Source organism: Lathyrus oleraceus, chromosome 6 (genome assembly GCF_024323335.1).
Source record: "Lathyrus oleraceus cultivar Zhongwan6 chromosome 6, CAAS_Psat_ZW6_1.0, whole genome shotgun sequence".
Classification (NCBI taxonomy): domain Eukaryota; kingdom Viridiplantae; phylum Streptophyta; class Magnoliopsida; order Fabales; family Fabaceae; genus Lathyrus; species Lathyrus oleraceus.
Genome location: NC_066584.1, coordinates 352750685 through 352764558, shown reverse-complemented (window position 1 = coordinate 352764558; position 13874 = coordinate 352750685). Strand labels below are relative to the sequence as shown.

Genomic DNA, 13874 nt, shown 5'->3' with positions numbered 1-13874 from the left:
TGACATCAAGGTCCATATGCTGAGTCTGTTTTTCCAGAAAACAGACTGTACAATTTTGCTGACCTGTACATGATCAAAATGACCATACTACAGTAACAGCTTACATTAATAAATGTCAAAGTGTCCAACTTAACATTTACACATTTGGCCTTAAGTTAGTTTTGTTATTCTCTTGAAGAACAAACTAAGTTACATGCTGAAGTATAACAGAACACCACTCTGTCTAATCTTCAGCAGCTGCTTTCAAAGAGGAATGTCATAACATCCAGTTTGACATTCAATCAGTAGGCCTTATGCCAGGTCTGGTTCTTCCTTGATAACCAGACTGCACTTAAATACTAAGTTCTAACAGAACTCCTGTTGTTCTATTCCTTAGTATCTGTTAACAGGTATGAGTGTCACAACATCCAGTTTGACATTCAATAAATCATGTGTTAGCTAGTCCTGCAGTAACTACAATGTAGTCACACATACATGTTATGACATCAGTCAAGACATTAGTGTTTTACCATATAATGCAGCCAATTAAACACCTACACATAGTCCACTGCATAACATTGCATTGTCCCTTTGCCCAAGTGCAAGCCATTCAGAAGAATTAGGTCAAACTGGTCAAGAGATCAGTCAATCAAGCAAGCAAGTGCATTTTCCTTTGAGACAAGGCCCTAGGGTTGGTCCAACAGGTTCACATGACCTAGGGGTCCTTTGGAAGTGGTTTGGTCAAGTATTGGATGCTCAGAAGTCATCAGTCAGTGTTCAGTCTACCAGAAACCCTAGAAAGTCAACTATGGTCAACTGTGGTCAACTGTGCCTGATTCTATGGATTTCAAGGTGGGAGATGGTTTGAAAGGGTTAATTCATGTCCATACAAGTCTCATTTGACATTTTCAAAGATCAAGATTGGAGAAAATAAAGTCAGACAAAAAGTTTCCAAAAATGGCAGGTGACCTGTAATTTTCAACTGCCAAAAATAGAAAGTTTTTCTCCTCAAATTTACATCATCATACAAGCTTCAAATGAAATTTTGTCCAACATGAAAGTTGAAGATCTTGCTCTCACCTTTCCAAAAAGTCCAAGAACACTCATTTCTCATTTACGGTTGGCAAGTTATGATCAAATCATTCTCAAGAATTTTTGAACTTCAAAGTGGCATATCTTCCAAACCATTTGGCCAAATTGGGTGGGGTTTTTTGCTACAAATCATATTTGATGTGCTCTATCCAAATCTTTCATCATAATTCATCAAAAATCTTCCAAGCAAAATGGCCTTTTTTCAAGTGGCATGAATTAAAAAAGAGGTGAGTTGAAAATTGGACTTTTAAATAAAACATTTCCAATGATTTGTACCAATTACATAGGTTCAGAAATCACATTTGGGGTTTGTTTGAGCCCAATTTCGTGCACATACATGCACCCCATGCAAATCGGTTGGTTTTTTTAGCAATTGTTAAAAACACTTCATTAAGCCAAATTCCACTTATCACTTCCACTAACCAAACTTGAGGACACTAAACAGAGTATATATTGGACATTTTCGGTGAGAGAAACCCTAGCACACTTCACAAAACCAGATCAAAAACTGCATTTTCTCTCAAGCTCATTTTTTCTCCATTTGAACTTTTTCTGAAAATCTTGAAAGAACTCGTGTCCCTGAACTTTGGTCCATCATCCACCAACATTTGTTAAGCTTTTGCAAGCACCAAACCGTGACTGTAAAGCAGGGAATGGTACTGTTCCATTGAGCTCTCTTTCATGGCAGCTCGAATTTGAAGCTAGAAGCAAGGCAACTGGACTTCCAATACTCATCCATTCATCAATACAAACCTTCATGTGCATCTGTTTCAACTAATCACGGCCAGAAAACCATCAAATCACCACTGCTCTTCAAATTTGGTAAGAACTCGAACCTCACCATTTTCAAAATTATGATATGCTTTAGAAAGGTCTTTCCATGCTGATCATTTTGAAGTTTGAATCGTGGCAAATGGTTGAATATTTTGAGAGTTATGTTGTCATGAAGTTTGATGTTCAAACATGTTTGTGCTTGGTTCATACTGTTTAGCCTGAATTGATGAAAAATAAGGTTAGATTTGTATTGTACACGTTTAGACGGTTCGAATGCCATGATCATTTCAAATTTCTGGGAAAATTGTTCTTCGAGATGATGAATGTTGCACTGTAGCCATGAACCCTAGTTTAAGTTACCCAGAATTCTGTTTGGATCGTGTTTGGTTTTTGCTTTGCATGGAAGACACTGTTTCATTGCCATGTAACGAATCACCGCTTGCCACGCCTTCTAATTGGAACGCAGCGTTCCATTTAAATGACCACATAATTACCATTTTGCCATTTCTGTTTAAATATATCATTTAATCCATTTCACTTTTAATTTTTATTTCATTTTGGCATGGTAACTTCAAAAATTCATAAGTCACTCAATTTTGATCCAAATTCCATGGGATTTTTTGTGGAATGCCCCTCATGACCTCTAGTTTTTTATGGTATTTTTTCCAGATTTTTTGTGCGTGTGAATTTTAAAAGGTGCTAGGGTTTGTTCATGTTGTCCATTTTGTGTATGTCTTACCAAATTGTTTGTGAAATGATGACACATGATCCAATGCCTCTCAAATTGTTTGTGCTTAAACTAGACATGTTCATGGTGATTTTGGTGTAGAGTTTGTAAATTTATCATTGCTGGTTGTGGAGTTATGATTTTTTGAATAGGGGTGTGACAATTTGTATCACACCATGCATGTCCAACTTCATGATTTTAATTACCTTGCCTAATGAACTCTAAATGGTCTGATTTTTTGCATGAACATACTTGTGCATGTTTAGAATGTGTGTGAATTTTTCTGGAATTTTTGGATGCATTTCCTATTTTGATTGATAATTTCTCCCCTGTTTGACCAAATTGTTGACTTTTGTGACACATGATGCCATATGATTTGTGAAATTCTCATGCTTAACTGGATGAACTTGAAATTTGATATGTACATTGTGAACATCTTGAAGTACATCATGGCTTTGATTCCATTCATTTATCATAGGTTGTTTCTGTTTTATGATTAATTGAATTTGGTGCATGTTTTGATGCTTTGTATGAGGATGTTTGAACTTGCTTTGCCTTTCTGAATTTAATTTCCCTGCTTCCTTTGATCCAAATGAGCTGAAATTTGGTATGCCTATCATGTTGTGGATGATGTTTTATCATGATTTATTTTAGGATTTTTGAATTGTTTATGATTGGATTTGAGTTGAGTCATTCTGTTGACTTCTTTGAGGTTCTATTTGCCATGCTTTGACCTAATTTGCTTGTGAAATGATGATGATGAATGATATGAGTGTGAAACCACTTGGGTTTTCTTCTTGATTGATTTGTTTTGACTTTGTGCACTTGTACCTTGCTGTTTTAAACTTTTTGTCTCCTTTTGACCCTAGGCTTGTCCTAGTGGTCTTGTTGCTCATGTTTAAGCTTGTTGTTTCAGGTTAAGCAACAAATGCTTCAAAGAAATCAATACAAGTTAATTAAGTTTGATTGTTTATCATGAACTAACTTGTGTATTTTGTAGGTTGCTTAGCTCACTTGCTTTGAGCTTGTGCTGTGCACATCTGATTGACTGTGTTATCTGTTTGATTCTTATGCTGTTTATTTTAACCTTGTGTCTGGTATACTAATTGTGTTTGACTGATTTCATGTACTTTAGTTGCTATTAGTTCCTTGTGAACTTTGCTTTGCTTTGCTTGATAAGCAATTTGCATTGAGGTATAATTTCCTTACTCCATGTAGTCTGGAAGACCTGGCCTGTTACTTGGCCAGGCACCTGTCTGAAGTCCTCCTTAAGAGGCAATGTTTGTGTTTGTTTACATTTGTCCTTGTACATACTCAAAGACCTCCTAAGTGAAGAGGCAATTGGCAGAACCCAAGGGATGTGCAATCCATCCCCTGCTATTCTGTGTGTCATCTGCTTTGCTCACACTACTGTGTTGATGCATTGCAGATACTAGCCCAAGATCATTGTACATTGTGTCAGTCATATGTGTAGAAGGGTTCCCACCTTCTGAACCCACACATTCTTGTCTTAAGCTCTTCCAGGCCAGGGATAAGAGCTGTGAAGTCTCATCTTCACTCACCTTTCATCAGCTTCACCCTAACTCTCAATGTTAGGGTTAAGAGCTAACACTACCCAGTTACAGTGGTTTGTTTGTTGAGGTTGATATGACCCCTCGACTAAAACCTAACCTTGTTTGAGCCCATTGCTTGCATATAGTGTGTGCTACTTGTGTTTGTGTGTTTGCTTTAGCTTGCTTCCTGTGCAAGTTAGGTTTAGTTTGGCTTGCTTCCTGTGCAAGTTAGGTTTAGGATAGGCTTGCTTCCTGTGCAAGTTAGCTAGAAACCTTAACTTAGGGATGAATTTGCATGATAACATCTAGGCTCGAGTCGTAGTCTCCCTAGTTGTGTCTCCCTCTGTTATCTGGTTAGGCTAGTCCTGTGTCCCTCCGTAGGGGAACTATGTCGCCCTGATCCTCATACCAGATGAGGTACGTAGGCAGGAGATGAGCTTATCTCTCCGGGCGCCTTTTCTTTTCTTTTTAACCTTTGTGTCTCCACACTCTTTGTGTGTGTTTGATTTGGATGCTGATGTAAGTCCATTGATTGGCATTCGGGCTCCACGTTTGCCTTCTTGTGTGTGTTTTGGTTCGGATGCTGATGTAAGTCCAGTGATTGGCATTCAGGCTCCATGTTTGCCTTTGCCTGTGTTTGTTTGTGTGCGTGTCAGCCGAACTACGAATGCTCTGATTCTCCTTCGTCAAAGGAGATACGTATGCATAGGATGCGATATCCTAACGAGCATGTGTCGTTTCCCCAGTCCGAACTACTTCGACTCTGATGTCTATGCCTGATAGACTAAGTAGGCCCAGGATGCGATATCTTGCCGAGTCAGTCTTGTTTGTTTTCTTGTGTCTCTTTCAGCCAGTGTGTGTGTGTGTGAGCAGTGTTTTTAGCAACCATTTTCCTTCCTTTTGTGCGTGGATCCCGTCGAGTACGACGGATGCGTAGGGGTGCTAATACCTTCCATTCGCATAACCGACTCCCGATCCCATTCTCTTTGGTCGCGAGACCATGTTCTTTCCAGGTTTACTTCGAGTGTTTCCTTTCCCTCTTTTGGGATAAATAACGCACGGTGGCGGCTCTGTTGTTCTTGTTTTCCCGCCGGTTTTTCGCGTAATGCGACACAATGATCTTTCTGCTTCTGTGCTGATTCACTTTCGAGAAGCTTCTAAGGAGACTCTATGTTGCTGATGCAACGTTCTCTCGGTTCATGCTTCTGGACATGACTCTGATCACCCAACTTCTGAAGAATGACAAGCTTCTGAAGTTATGTTATGTAGCTAAAGATTCTAAAGATCTTAAGCGAGACGATTGAGGTTATCAAAGTTCTGAATGTAGATTCTGAAGACTCTGAAGATTCTGAAGATACTGAAGATCTAGAGCCAGACTACTGACGATGTCAAGGTTCTGATTGAATATTCTGAAGTTTCTGAATTCAGCTTTATGTTTCTTCATTTCATATTTCATCAACTTTCATTAGAAGCCAATGAACTTGAAGGTAAGATCAAATGGGAATGTGATCAAATAGTACATAGTACAAATTAAATATCCTCTCCACTACCTAATATCATGTGAAAATGACAGTACTATACATCACACTTGTCACTGATTTTATGGATAAAGGACAGTATGCATTATCACTCCTTTCACCATCCAACAGTGGACAACCGACCTATGAGATTTTCCCATTTTTCCATCAAACGGTCTTCTTCTTATGCTATATAAGTAAGACTTGGAAACTTGAAAAAAACGCCGATGATACAATATTTTGACAAGTCTATTTCTTTGTGAAAAGCTATCATTCGTTTGTACACAATTTTTCTTTAAGTAATTGTTTACCATTTGTGTAAAATATGTTTGTGTAGAAGCATCTTGTAACACACAAAAGTAGTATTCAAATTGGTTGTTTGATTCCTTGAGGAGGTTATCCTTGAGAAGACAAATGAGGTTATTCTTTGTGAATCCTTAAGGAGACTAGGATATAGTTGGATCCTTGAGAAGACAAAGAAGATTTATTCTTTGTGATTATTATAATATGTTGATTATAGTGGATTAAGTCCTTATGTATAAGTCAAAATCACATTGGCGGATGGACTGAAGTAGCTCTAAGCTTCAAGCGAACCAGGGTAAAAATACTTGTGTTTCTATCTCTTTGTTATGAACTTTTTAGTGGTGTGTTCTTGTTTTAGAAAAAACTTTTGCTTATAAAACTCAATTCAAACCCTCGTTTCTTGTATTTTTCACACCTTTACCTATCTCTTGGTTTCACATTTGTGACCCAGTTTCTGCAGGTGGTAGAAATATCATTGCTCTCTCCCATTGGAACAAAGCCACCATAGGAAAGTTATTATGGAATGTTTGTGCCAAAGAAGATAAGTTGTGGATTCGGTGGATACACCTTTATTACATTAAAAGAAGAGAAGTGACAACCTTCCAGCCAACCATGCATAGCTCTTGGATTCTTAAAGTTATTTTCAAACATAAAGATGCTCTGATGCAGACAACCAAGTAGGAGGTTTTTCAAGCTTCGGATAAATACGTGACTCGTGATGTACAAGGTGTTGTAGGGTGTGAAACCCAAAGTTTTTGGAGAAAAAATTTCTTTAAAAAAATTGCTAGACCAAGATCTATTTTCACTCTTTGGATAACTTGTCAAAGGAGATTACCGACGAAAGACATATTAAATAAGTTTGGGACTATTACGGATGGAAAGTGTATGTATTGTGGGGATTATGAAACTTGACAACATTTGTTTTTTGAGTGTGTCGAAACTAAAAGGATTTAGAGCCATGTCCTTGCTTGGATAAACTAAACTTCTAATACTAAAAATTGGGATAATAAACTACAATTGTGCAGTAACAATACTAAAGGAAAAGGAAATAAAGCTAATCTTTTGAACTGTGTCTTGGTTGAAATAATTTATGAGATTTGGAGGATCAGGAATCAAGCGATTTTCCATAATGAAATCCTAAAGAGCTCCTAAGCACGAATATCCTTCAAAATATCATTTGGCGGGCAGAGACCAATCGAAATTTAACTAGATTTTGTATGAGAAATGTCACTTTATTTGTTAGGTTGGCTTTGTTTCCTTTGTCTGCTTATTGTGTCTAGATCTTTAGATCGACTTGTTTGTATCATTTTATATTTGGAATAAAATTATTATATGATCCAAAAATAAATATTTTTATTTTTTTATATATATTAAATTAATAATTAATATTTTAATTAAGTTTTTTAGAAATTGATTAATTAAAATTTTGAAAAAAGATTTATTAGGCCTCAGGCCCATTTCATTTTGATTCTTTCATTGAGATGCAAATTGTATGATATTCCACTAATTTTTTCATTAAGATGCAAACTGTATCATATTCCACTCTGCTAATTTCCAGTTTAGCTCTGCTAATTTTCATATTAACTTATCTTTATGAAGCATCACTAGTAAATGTGTTATTAGGTGCAATTCTCATGTGATCAATGTATCCAATTCCACCATTTATCATGCCAACTTACGTTCAATGATACGATAAACAATCATTCTTCGTCGAGTTCGATTCTTAATAAGGATGTTGTGTCTAGTATCCGTGTTTCTTCTTCGATGCAAGCGAAATTAATAAAGGAAAACACCGTTAGAAGGTGGTTATCATCTTTTGTAAAGCAAATGCTTCATTTGAAGGGACTCAAACCGAACAATGGTTTAAAATTTTGAGCTTTGCAAGTTGCACTAGTCTAAGTTCTTTGCCCAAACAAGTTGCATGGTTCCATGAAGTTACTCTCCTATTAGTCTCTAGTCAAAGAGTAAACTTAGAGTAGCAATATACAAAACAAATGGTTGGAAGTTTATTTTCAGGAGATCCACATCATTTTTTTTTAGTGGTTATAATGTTTATCAATCTATTAGTTATTGAATTGAAAAGATACTTCATGAATATGGGCTAAAAAGTTTAGCCCATGGTGTTTCTTTTAAAAAAATTATTTGATTAATTAAAAATATTAATAATTAATTAATTTATTAATATAAATAATATTAAATAATTAATTATCCCAGCCACATTAAAAAAAATATTTTTTTTTCCTAATAACCCAGTGAAGTAGTGATGTAACATTCAGGATAAAAAAATGATTTCTTAAAATGAAAATTAAAAATTAAAAATTATTTAAATAACAAGAAAATGCATTTGAGTCTAAAATATTATAGACAACATTTTTAATTTTTAGGATGAAGAGCTTTATATAGAATATTAGGATGGAGGACTTTACATAGAAAATAATCTAAAATATCTTAAATGAGAAATTTTAATTTAAATATTCCGCTTTTTAAAATAATATTTTCAATTAGATTGACATAATACTCACTTAAGTTCTTTAAATAGGTGCCGTTCAATATTTTATATTATTTCATTTTTAATCTAAATAATCCATTTTTTTAATATTTTCAATTAGATTGTGTGTTACATAATAGTATTCACATCCATAATAATCCATAATATTCATTTAAGTTTTTTAAATGGGTCCGTTTAATATTTTATGTTAGTTTACTCTTCCCAATTATTTAAATAACTCAACTACATTTTTGAAATATTTAAATAATTTTTCAAAAATATTTAAATGGATCCCCTAAACCTCCTAATATATCACTCATTTGTATTAATGTAAGTACTTTTAATATAAAAAATTAAAAGAAAAAGAAGCAAATAGTTGTAGAAAGCAAATAATGTAGAACCTTGGTTCACTTAATAACGTCGTTAAATTAAAGAATAACTTTTCCATTCAATTACCATTGAACTAACAAAGTTGTCTAAAAAAATTGTGTAGGAACCTTCAAACATGACTGATAATTTTATTCTAAAAATGTGTTGTTGTAAATAGGCATCTTCTCTTGTATGTACAAGAATCTTTTATTTATTTTAGAGGGGACTTGTTTTGAGAATTTTGTTTTATTTGAAAGTTAATTATTTTAGAAAATAGATGAAAAATGAATTATTTTTTATATTTATTTTGAAAAAATAGATTATTTGAGTATTCAATAATGGAATAAAACAATTTTATTTAAGTATTCAATAATGAAATAAAACAATTTTAGTATAAAATAAAAATATTATTAATTTATTTGAGTATTAAAATAAAACAATTTTATCATTTTGTCATCTTATATCTAAAATAAAACAATTTTATCATTTTGCCATCATATATCTAGAATAAAACAATTTTATCATTTTGTCATCTTATATCGGATTTTCTCCTTTCATCCTCTCTTCTCCTTCAACTAAAAGATGTGTAATATAGAAAAATAATAATAATCATAAAAACAATGAAAGAAAATGTTATAGAGAGATATAGATAAATTTGTGATGGAAATAATTGAAAAAATAATATTGACAGAGGATCCAAATCCGCTGTGATATTATAATTAACATTACTGTTTCAAAAATTATAAAACTAAAAAAAGATATTTAGGTTAAAGTGAAATCTCAAAATAAATCATACGGTCATTTCCTCTAGAAAAAATCAAAACTTACACTTGCTCATATATATAAGAGTTTCTCAAAGATTCAAAATGAGGGTAAACTGGAGTTGTCAAAGAACTGTCTGGAATAACAAATGCTACTTCATTGAAACAATTAATCAAAATTGAAACAATCGTTTAAACAAATCAAACATGGGAGAAAAACTTAGGTGAATCTAATTGAAAAATGCAATGAACAAAAATTTCCAAACGATGAAATTAAGCTTCAACAGATCGAAATAAAAAGGGAAACAGATCGCTCAGTGGTGGCGATAAGATTTAAGGTTCGATTCAGCCAGCCAGTTTCCTCAATTTGAAATTTCAGAAGAGGGAGCTTATCTATCTTCATCGCGATCACTCTTTCCCCAATCACAAACAGTTGACAACAATGATTCGAAAATTAAAATTAAGAAAAAATGAAAAAGATCACTCAGTTCAGCGGGGTTATCGACACGCAAAGTATCCTCCCAATAGAGAGAGAGAGAGGAACCCTGCATTCCGGTCTGTTGAGCTTGAATTTTATGTGGTCATCACTGTGATCTTGTGATCTCTTTCACAAATTGCAAAAGATTCATATTGAAAAGAAAATAAAGAAAAATAAAAAGAGAGAATTCTACCAAAGAAATGAAGAACCACCAGCTACTGCGATCTTCAATTGAGCACATGCTCTGTATTTATAGTGAAATGATATTAGGGTTTCTGAGGAATAGTTGGACTGTGGAGGCGCCAGAAAATTACGCCTCACCATTCGCCTCCCTTGAGATACTTTGAACTGGAAAAAAGTGATACAGTCTCTCCTTTGTGAATAGGCCGGTTAACATTGTGGCCCATGGATAATAAGGCTCATGAAATGCCCAATTCATTTCGTACAGACGAGTAATTTACCCTGACGCCCATTTCATATCCTCTATTATTAGCAATTTTATCATAATATCCTTGCACTTAAAAATTACAACTTTTAGTATTTTTGTAAACTTTTACTAAATATTTACAAGTAAATCTTTTTTCTATTACATTTATGCCTTTATATCTGTAATTTTGTTTTTATATAGGACTTTTCACGAAAATTATATTTTATTATCAACTTTTTTTTAAATGTTTGGTGAAAACCAAAAAATATTGCATGTATTTTTACCATCATTTTTTAAAAATGTGAAATTCTACATGTATTTTTATTGATATTTTTGAAAAATGTTTGCAGCTTTCCATGTGATCCATTCCAGGATTACTATGATATCGGTCCAGCATACCAACAACAAAACTGATATTCGATTGAGTACATGTTTGGACATACATCAAGCTCTCAACCACTAATGCATAAGGAATAAACTTCATTTATTTTTGTTCTAATTCATTTTGGGACATTTCATTTGGCTAATCTTGTCCCCTTTCTAAATAAGAACTATCCCAGCAGAGCATTTATCCATTATGAATCTCTCTAACATTTTATTTATATAGCCTTTCTGAGACAATCCCAACAGTCACTGTGATCTATTACAGAATATTTCTATTCCTATCACATATGATGCCTCACTCATATCCTTCATTTCAAATTTATTGGAAAGAGACTTCTTTACATCATGTAACAAAGAAAAATCATTGGAAGCAAGTAAAATATCATCAATATATAATACCAAAACTATGAATTTGCTCTCACTGGTCTTCATATAGATACACTGATCTATGATGTTCTCTGCAAAACCATATGACATAATAGTATTGTTAAATTTAAGATACCATTGTCTAGAAGCTTGCTTCAATTCATATATTGACTTCTTTAACTTACACACTAAACTTTCTCTAAGTCACCATTTAGAAAGGCGGTCTTCACATCCATTTGGTGAAGCTCTAAGTCATAATGAGACACCAAAGTCAAAATAATTATCAAAAAGTCTTTCTTTGAAATAGGATAAAAGGTTTATTTGTAGTCAACACCATCTTTTTATGTGAAACCTTTGGCAACAAGTCTAGCTTTATATCTTTCAATATTGCCTTTCGAGTCTCCTTTGGTTTTAATGACCCATTTACAACCAACCCGTTTTGAACCTTTATGCAACTCAAATAGATCCCATACATTATTATCATCCATTAACTTTAACTATTATTTCATAACATTGATCCAATTTTCATAATTGTCACTTTCTATGACTTGTGTAAATGAGACTAGATCCTCATCAATGCTCAAGTCACATTCATGTTCAAGTGAATAAACAACATAACCTTTCGAAATAGTTGGTATTTTTTTCCTTTCAGACCTTCTTACTGTTATTTTTTGTGTTTCTTCATTCACTTGTTCTTTCTCATTTGTGACTTGTACATTTTCAACCGGTTCATTAACTACATGTTCATTTTGTGGGTTTTGAATATTAATTTCTTATCTATGTGTGTTGTATGATGGTACCACAACCAGAGGCACAACAACCTGATAAGACTCTTTAGGCAGAGAAGATTCCCCACGAGTCTCCAATAATATCCATTTTATGTAATTTCTCACTCCCATTAAACTGGCCATTTTCAATAAATCGAGCATTGTCAGACTCAATTATTTCTCATACTATGACCAGGACAATAAAATATATATACCCCTTTTGATTTTTCATGATTACAATTAAAAAAACACTAATAATTCTTGCATCAAGTTTCTTTTCATGTGGCCATGCTTGTGATCCAATGACCAAATGCAAAAGATCATGCTAAAGTTATGATGATGCATGATATAATCACATGTGTGCAAATGAAACTGAGTAAAAGGTAGGAAAATTGAGGGTAAATTTTAGGGTATGAAAATAGAATCTAATCCGCAATGAAATTAAGGAGGATTCATGCGAAAGAAATCACAGAAATTACCATCTACAGCTTCTTCTAGAACCACTTGAGGATAAAGATCGCCATTCAATTGTTGCATCACCTGCTGCATGAATTGGTTATGTTGTTGCTGCATCTGTTGCACAAATTAAGGCCACTGAACACCTTCACTGCCATTTGTTGGTTCTGAGTCTGAATTTTGAGTTCTGGGCCTACGACGACCTCTGCGTCCATCATCCATGATCCTAAACATCATACAAATAGGATTAAGTTGATCAGGCTTAATACTATGAATATGACATCAAGAACGATGATGACAACACACACATGAGGCATAAAGAATAACTCATAATACTTTATGGCTAGGTCGAGGATTCGACATGCTCTGATACCAATTGTAACATCCATATATAATACATGTGTAGAGTTACATATTATACACAGTTGTAATGTTGGTACTAAAATACATAAGTGCCTAGTGGCAACATTGTACATATTACAACTATGGAACAATATATACAAGGGTGCCCAAAATAAAATTAGAAACTAGATCATTATAGAATGATCTCAAAATAGACATAAGTGTCGCAACGCGAAAAACAACCGGCGGGAAAAACTAAAACAAACAGAGCCGCCACCGTGCGTTATTTATCCCAAACGAGGGAAAGGAAATGCTCGAAGTAAACCTGGAAAGGAATGGTCTTACGACCGGAGATTGCAAGGATCGGGAGTCGGTTACGCAAGGGGAAGGTATTAGCACCCCTCACGTCCGTCGTACTCGACGGGATCCACGCTCAGAAAGGATAGAAGAAAGGTTTCTAAAGACTGCTCAAACACTACACACACACCGGAAGGAAATACAGAAAGGACGGAAGAAACGGGACTCGGAAGGATATCGCCTCCTGGGCCTATGTAGTCTGTCAGACACAGACATCAGAGTCGACGTAGTTCGGGACAGAGGGAACGTGCTCGCTAGGATGTCGCATCCTATGCATACGTATCTTCTCTAACCAGATAAGAATCAGAGCACTCGTAGCTCGGCTAACGCACGCCAAACAAAACACAAACAGGAAACCGACTGCCAATCGCTGGACTTATGTCAGACTCCACACAAACAGGCAAACATGGAAACTGAATGCCAATCGCTGGACTTATATCAGACTCCGAACCAACAAACACATACACAGGAAACCGACTGCCAATCGCTGGACTTATGTCAGACTCCAACAAGCAAACAAGACACAGGAAACCAACTGCCAATCGCTGGACTTATGTCAGACTCCGAACACACGCAAGGGGTTGAAAAAGAAAAAGGGCGCCCAAAGAGATCAGCTCATCTCCTACCTACGTACCTCATCTGGTATGAGGATCAGGGCGACGTAGTTCCCCTAAACAGGGAAAGAACTTCTAACCTAACCAGAGACAAAGGGGGATAACAAGCTACTAGGGAGA

General features: G+C 34.8%; 2 non-coding genes across 2 annotated transcripts; both read right to left on the bottom strand.

Moving 5' to 3' along the window:
- Window positions 1–9873: 9873 nt before the first annotated feature.
- LOC127098723 (small nucleolar RNA R30/Z108) lies at window positions 9874–9976 on the bottom strand. The gene has a single exon (XR_007793425.1). It is a non-coding gene; the product is annotated as a small nucleolar RNA R30/Z108 (small nucleolar RNA).
- A 65-nt stretch (window positions 9977–10041) lies between these two features.
- Window positions 10042–10158, bottom strand: LOC127099491 (small nucleolar RNA Z107/R87). The gene has a single exon (XR_007793987.1). It is a non-coding gene; the product is annotated as a small nucleolar RNA Z107/R87 (small nucleolar RNA).
- Window positions 10159–13874: the final 3716 nt, after the last annotated feature.